The 7,279-nt window shown below is 37.3% G+C and overlaps 1 pseudogene; it reads left to right on the forward strand.

The window, feature by feature from the left end:
• Window positions 1-1,660: 1,660 nt before the first annotated feature.
• The window catches only part of LOC103209738, a 10,592-nt pseudogene continuing 4,973 nt past the window's right edge, over window positions 1,661-7,279 (forward strand).

Below are 7,279 nucleotides of genomic sequence, written 5' to 3' on the forward strand. Positions count from 1 at the left end.
CAGCCTCTAGGTCTTTCCCTTTTCCACACAGATTCTAATATCCTTTCCCTATCTCTTCAGAGTAGTTTAGGTCTACTTCAGGGTATACTTTTAAAGCATAATCACTACAGACACAGAAGCTTTTGAGATCCAGTTTCTTTCAGAGATAGTTATTACCATTTGAGTTTGCCAGGAAGGAGAATCTAAGATGTGCATTTTTGTACAGGAAGTTTATTAGGGACTGCTTTGAGGGATTAATATGTACAAGAGAATTAAAGAAGAGGGAGAAAAAGATAGAAATCAGGCTGGAATAAAGTCAGAACAAAGGACTCAGTCACTCCCACAAGGAGCTCTGGATCTGGTACAACATTTCCATTGTCCTAAACAGGTACTGGACCTAAGCCTTTCAGCTAGTGGCAATCACCAAAAAAGGGAACCAACCTGTGAGCTGTCAGCATTGACAATCTCAACAGTTGGGGAAATGAGTGTCTTTTTTCTAAATGAAGGAGACTTGGGCATGTACTGCAGTGTTCACTATAGGAGGGAAATTGATGCTCATACTAGTGAGGAAAATCAGACTTTTTTCCATATTGTTCCACCTTTCCCTAAGTAATTTTTTTTTTTTTTTAACTTCTGGAAAAAAAAATGCATTCTCTCTGAGTTGATGCTTATGAGAAGATAAAACAACAATCACCTGTACCACTCTTCAGACTTACACCTCCTACCCTGATTTCCTTGCTCCTAATTTTATGTTTCAGGAAGAAGCTATATTTGAGTGTCTCCTTTGGAGGTCTTTTTACTTAGTTTACTTATTTAGATATTGAACAATATTTTTTCTTTCCCTTATGGGACATCTTCTTCAGGTGGGAACACTTTGTGTCAGTGATGGTTGACAGCATTTTTCTGTGGGATTTAAATAATAAATACCTCTTGATTACCAAACTCAACAGTGGACTTCATTCCTTTGTCTCTGATGCTCAAAGAGAGATATGTCATTATCACCAGACTATACTCTTCCAGGGAACTTACTCCTGTAAAGGAGGGAGAATGTTCATCTACATTAGCCAGAATAACTCAACACACTGCACTTTTACCCTTGGTAATTTCTAAACTGTGCAATCAAAATAAAACTTTCTTCAATAGTGAAATTTGTTGTAAGGTACTAACAACACAACTCATACAGTTTTGGGTGCTCATATATTTTTCCCCTGAAATCTTGGATACCTTGGGCTTTCAATTACGCGGGACAAAGATATTCATACTGAAGGAATATTAGAGTTCTTTATCTTTGCTCCAAGCTCTCCCACCTTCTAATAAGAAAGGAGAACCTGATTGCCCTAAGTTGGTAGGATCTGACTTTTCAAGAAGACAACTGCAGCAGTTCTCTAACATGAAATGATACACCAGCTAAAAGCCTTCTGTTGTCATCTGAAAGAAGTCAACATTGCCTTCTATTTTTGAACCTCCAAAATATTTCTATTAATATTCAAACTCTGAAAATTAGGTCTTTTATGTCTATGGAAAAATCTAGATTTCTTCCGAAAGACTTTGTTATACATCAATGTTACTTGCACAGGTTAACCTGATTTTTCCTATCTTGTGTCAAAGTATTTTACCATACCTTAATACCACATGTGCAAACCCTCTCTCCTTGCTGTTGCTATCTAGTCAGAAACTCAAAATGCAAGTCTTAGTAACAGCCCTCATTACTGAAAATGCATTCACATGTGGTCAGCTACAGCGTCAAGTGAGTTGTGAGTTTGAGAACATATATTATGCTAATGGTGAACCTATAAAAAAAATTATGAAATACCACTGTTTATCCTTCTGAGCACTGGCATGTCTCCCATGTTATAGTTGAATGCTTTCACCAACCTTAGTCATTTTCTTTAATCTCTGGCAAGTCTGTATTTCATGTCCTTTATTTAAGATATTATACAGTTTCAATCATTGGTTCCAAAATCTTTTGGAGAGCTATTTCATGTTCCTGTTTTAGAACATGAAAAAAATAAAAGTATAAATCCAAGCATAAGTGCTTTATGAACTACTAAAAAATATTTATAATTTATAAAAAAAAAAAGTTTTATAAATGTTGAGTCTTTCAAAGAAGAGTTGAAGGTAAATTTCAAATCCATGACTTCATAGCAGATACTGGACATTGACAAGTTAGTTCACAAAATGTTTCATAAGACATCATTATGTTTCTATCAAGCATAACCCAAGATGCACAAATAGCAGAAGATAAGCTAGATGTTTGAGACCTAAAAATTAAATTCTTATGTGCATCAAAAATCTTCTCCAAAAAAAGACAGACTGAAACCATTCTCCTTGAGAACAGAAACCAGCCAAAGATTCCCTCTATCACCACTTCTATTCAACATTGTATTGGATGTCCTAGCCAGGCCAATAAGGGAAGAAAGAGAAGTGAAAGACATCCAAATTAGTAAGGAAGAAGTCAAACTATCCCTAATTGCTGATGATATGATACTATACCTAGAAAATCCATGGTCCACAGAGGAGTGTATTACCTTCTCCTGTGAATGGTCATCAACCAGGAAGCTCTCAGTTAGGAAGCTCATGTGAACCTAAGGGTTCTAGGTTTTTATTAGTCTTCCCATGCAGCCTTGATAAAATGCATCATGCATCTTGAGGCTTAGTTAACAATGGGCGCTTAGATAGTTTCTCTTAGTCTGGTCATTCTCCATTCATTAGTCTGGTAAATTTCAAAAGAACTGAGAACAAAGGCCAAATTGCTTTCTGTAAGATGACTCCACACCTCACACCTCAAAATACCATATTTGGCACAAGCAACTCAGTGAGCTATGTGGATTTTCTTGACATGTATCATAGAAAACACTTGGGTGGTTTGCAATACACAGCTCACTTCACTCCTAAACATACATACACATGCACATATATAAATACACTAAATGTATATACATGCAATATTTGTATCTATCTATCTATCTTCTAAGGTTTCTTTCCCAAAATTTTCTCAATGGCCACCAATAATAGACCCTTTCTCTCTTTCCCCCATTTTTCATCAAATTTTCAACCACCAAAATATATTTTTATTATGTAGATCAATTTAACTCACTCTCAGTTTTTATGGTACTATTTGACTATCACTTTGTGGAGTACCATTCTCCAAACCTCCAAGGAAGCTTATTAAAATATTCACCTTACACAAATAGATATAATCCTGTTGGATGGGATAGGACTATATTATCCTGCTAGTTACAAGAAAAAATAAAATTGTCTTTTAAATATACTGTCAAAAGTAAGTAGCAATGGACTGTAAAACCTGAGATTTTCTAGTGTGCTAAAAGAAAGTCTTTTCAGAAATAAAATTGAGACCAAGTTTTGAAACAAACATCAAAAAATTGTAGGCTAAAGTATCAAAAAATATTAAGATATGGTGTTCTGGTTACCTAGTGCCACTCTGACAGCAATATACCCCAAATGGGATGGCTGAACAAACAGGAGTTTATTCTCTTACAGTTTGGAGGCTCTAAGTCCAAGATCAAAGGACCAGGCTCTAAAGGCTGGATGAAAGTCTTTCAACCTTTGGCTTCACTCTGCCTCTTGCTCCGGACCCATTGAAGCTAGAGGCATTTCTTCACTCAGACAGCTATTGGCTGTTTAGGCTGACAAGCCCAAGGTTGACAAATAAAAGAGCACAGTCCCAATGTTACCAAATCACATGCAGGCCATTAACTCAAATCCATTAAAAGTCCCAAGGTCAGCAGAGCGTGGCAGGTTGCTGAACAATGACACAGCTACATGCAGGGTTCAAGTGTGCCATGAGCTAGAGACCACTCCCAAAGCTATTTCTTATATATGGGAAGCAGACCACACACCCAAAGGCAGCTACTCAGCTGTTCACTCTGCCATGGAGTTGATTACCAGCCTAGTCATGGGGAATACTACATACAGCTGCCCAGCCACTCAACCAAGCCTAACCAAGTTGACACTCAAACTTAACCACCACGTGTGGTAAGGACAAATATCAGAGAAGCATGGAACAAATATCACATGTAACTAAACAAGAGTATCAACTTCCAGTAAGATGGAGGAATAGGCAGACAACCGACACAGACCGTCTACAACAAAGAAAAGAAAACCAATTGACAGAGATACAGAAGATACTCCTGGAACCCTGAGCTTTGAAAGGAATCATAAAGAAGTGGATTAGGCACCAACTAGTGGAAAAAACTGAATGAAATCAGTGAGTACAGAGAAGGTCAGAGCTCCAGACTGTCAGCTGCTCTGATGAGACCAACAGCCTGAATATTTCCAAGTGGTGTTGGCACCTGAGAATTGACCTAAAGGTCAGTCCTGGTCACCAAGGGCTGCAGGGACAACTGCTCTGGTGGCCTATGACTAGGAAGAGAAACATCAAGGAGGGAGACAACCTGAGCTATGGACTTTCTGCTGTCTGGAGGGCACAGCCATTTTGATTGTTTACACATGGCAGCCATTTTGGATATTTAAAGTGACCAAGGGACCAGCCATTTTGAATGTTTATAAGTGGGGCAACCACTTTGTATTTTAAAGTGATAGCATTCTTATTCAGATTCCAGGGACCTAAGAACAGGCTCTGTTTGCCAGGGTTGGCAAGGACATGTGAGAGGCTGAACAAAGGAGATAGGTGGTAAGTGTATAAATGCTGTCAACTAGTGAATACAGGAGCACAGCACAGTACCCTGCCTGTATAGATAACATACAACAAAACAAAGAAAACAAAATTGTAGTCTAATCACTCCAAAATATAATCATCAATTAAATATAAAGACAAAAACATCACAATGCCTCGGAGACAACAGAGCATCACAGTCCACACAAAGAAGCAAGATAAAGCAGGAGAAACAAGGAACCAGGATACAGACCCAAAACACATCCCTGAGGAAGACTCAGCATTGGAACCCCTGATAAAGAATTCAAAAGAATTTTATTTAGGTATCTTCAAAGGATTGAGAGACAGACCAAGGAAAACACAGACAAAACCCTAGAAGAATTTCAAAAGAAAATACAAGAACAAAATGACAAAATAAAGGAAAAATTAGAAATGATTCTAAATCTACAGATAGAAATCCAGAAGATTAATACAAAATTTTCAGAAATAGATAACACATTGAAAGGGCAAAGAGTAGAATTAATGCAATGGAAGACAGAATTAATGAGATTGAAGACCAATACCTGAATACTTCTTTGGAAAGGGATCAATCAGAAAAAAGATCAAAACAAAATGAAGAAAGCCTAAGGTTCATGTGGGATACCATCAAAGGGAATAACCTATGTGCCATTGGAATTCCAGAACAGGAAGAGAAAAATAAAACCACTGAGAAAATTGTCCAAGATTTGTTGGAGAAGAACTCCCCTGATATGATGAAAGATGAGAATATATCCATTCAGGAAGTCCAATGAACCCCAAACAGGATAAACCCCAAAAGAAAAACACCACGACATATAATCATTAAACTCACCAAAACCAAAGACAAAGAAAGAATCATGAGAGCAGCATGGGAAAAACGAAAACTTACCTACAAGGGGCAACTAATAAGACTAAGATCAGATTTTACAACACAAACCATGCAGGCGAGAAGATAGTGGGATGGTATATGTAAAACACTGAAAGAGAAAGATTTCCAACAAAGAATTATGTACCCAGCGAAAGTGTCCCTCATTTATGATGGTGAAATTAGGACATTTCCAGATAAGCAGAAATTAAGGGAATTTCTTAAAACCAGACCAACCTTACAAGAGTTGCTAGAGGGAGCCCTTTGGACAGAGAAGAAACAACAGCCAACAGCAACTGACCATTATCACACATGATGACATAACACAGAAATCAACCCAGCTATGGAAGTATCCAAAGTAAATAAGCCTACAAGATTGTAAACAGGGAACCAGAGACACCAACTGAAAAATGAGGACAACTACAAACCAAAAAGAAGAAAAAAACATCTGTGTCCTTACAGTGCTTCTAGATGGTAGGGAAGTCAAGACAACTACAAGATAGAATGGACTGTTCTATACTTGGGAAGAAAACTATAAATCACGAGGTAACCTCAAAGAAAAATGGTAAACCTTCACATCAAAATAAAAAAGAGGACCAGAATAAATATTCAGCAAATACTGAAACAATAGCAATGAAGGAAGTGATAACATGATTCATAAACAAAATGAGCTCAGCATAGAAAATTATATGGAACAAAGAAATCAACACAATGCAAAAGCACATGACAAAAATGACAGCAACAAATTCATACTTGCTGATAATTACATATCTGGCAAGGGACTTATCCCTTAGATTAATGGAAAACTCCAATGCCTCAACACCAAAGAATTAGAAATCCAATTGAAAAATGGGCAGAAGACATGAATAGACACTTCACCAAGGAGGATAGTCAGGTGGTCAGCTAATACATGAAAAGATGCTCACAATCATTGGCCATCAGAGAGATGTAAATCAAAACAACAATGAGATATACCGTCACCCCAGCACTGAAGGCAAGGTTCAATGAGACAGAAAATAACAAATGCTGGTGGGGATGTGCAGAGATTGGGACTCTCATACACTGCTTGTGTGACTATGAAGTGACACAACCACTGTGGAAATCTATAGCGCGATTCCTTAGAAAGTTGGAATTGGAGATACCATTTGACCCAGAAATCCCATTACTGGGTATATATCCTAGAGAGGTGAGAGCCAGGATAGGAATTGATACATGCACACTCATGTTCATCACAGCACTATTTACAATAGCAAAAAGATGGAAACAACCCACGTGCCCATCAGTGGAAGAGTGGATGACCAAACTATGCTAAATACATATACTGGAATGCTATACAGCACTAAAAAATAATGTAGAGTCTGCAGAACACTGCAAGAGATGGATGAACTTGGAGGACATTATGCTGAGTGAAATAAGTCAATCACAGAAGGACAAATATCGTATTAGTTCGTTGTTATGGAGAGTCAAGGAAAGGTTTATATATGGAGGAAAACTTTCTTTATTGGTTGGAGGTGTGGGAGGGGAGGGGAGGGAACACTGCAATAAAAAACAAAAATGCATTGACCCATGTCACTTTAGTTTTGTGTATTTCACTGTACATAAATTATATTTAAATAAAATGCATTAAAAACAAAAACAAAAACAAAAGAAAAGAGAATCAGAACTGAGAAGAGAAGAAGCAACAGCAATTAAAAGAAAAAAGAAAGAAACCACTCTCATAAGAACTTCCAAATGGGCATTTTTATAAAATATTGCATACAATTTTGTTTTAAAAAACTGCA

This window comes from Orycteropus afer, unplaced genomic scaffold (genome assembly GCF_000298275.1).
Source record: "Orycteropus afer afer isolate SDZICR_OR568_19922 unplaced genomic scaffold, OryAfe1.0 scaffold00523, whole genome shotgun sequence".
Taxonomy (NCBI): domain Eukaryota; kingdom Metazoa; phylum Chordata; class Mammalia; order Tubulidentata; family Orycteropodidae; genus Orycteropus; species Orycteropus afer.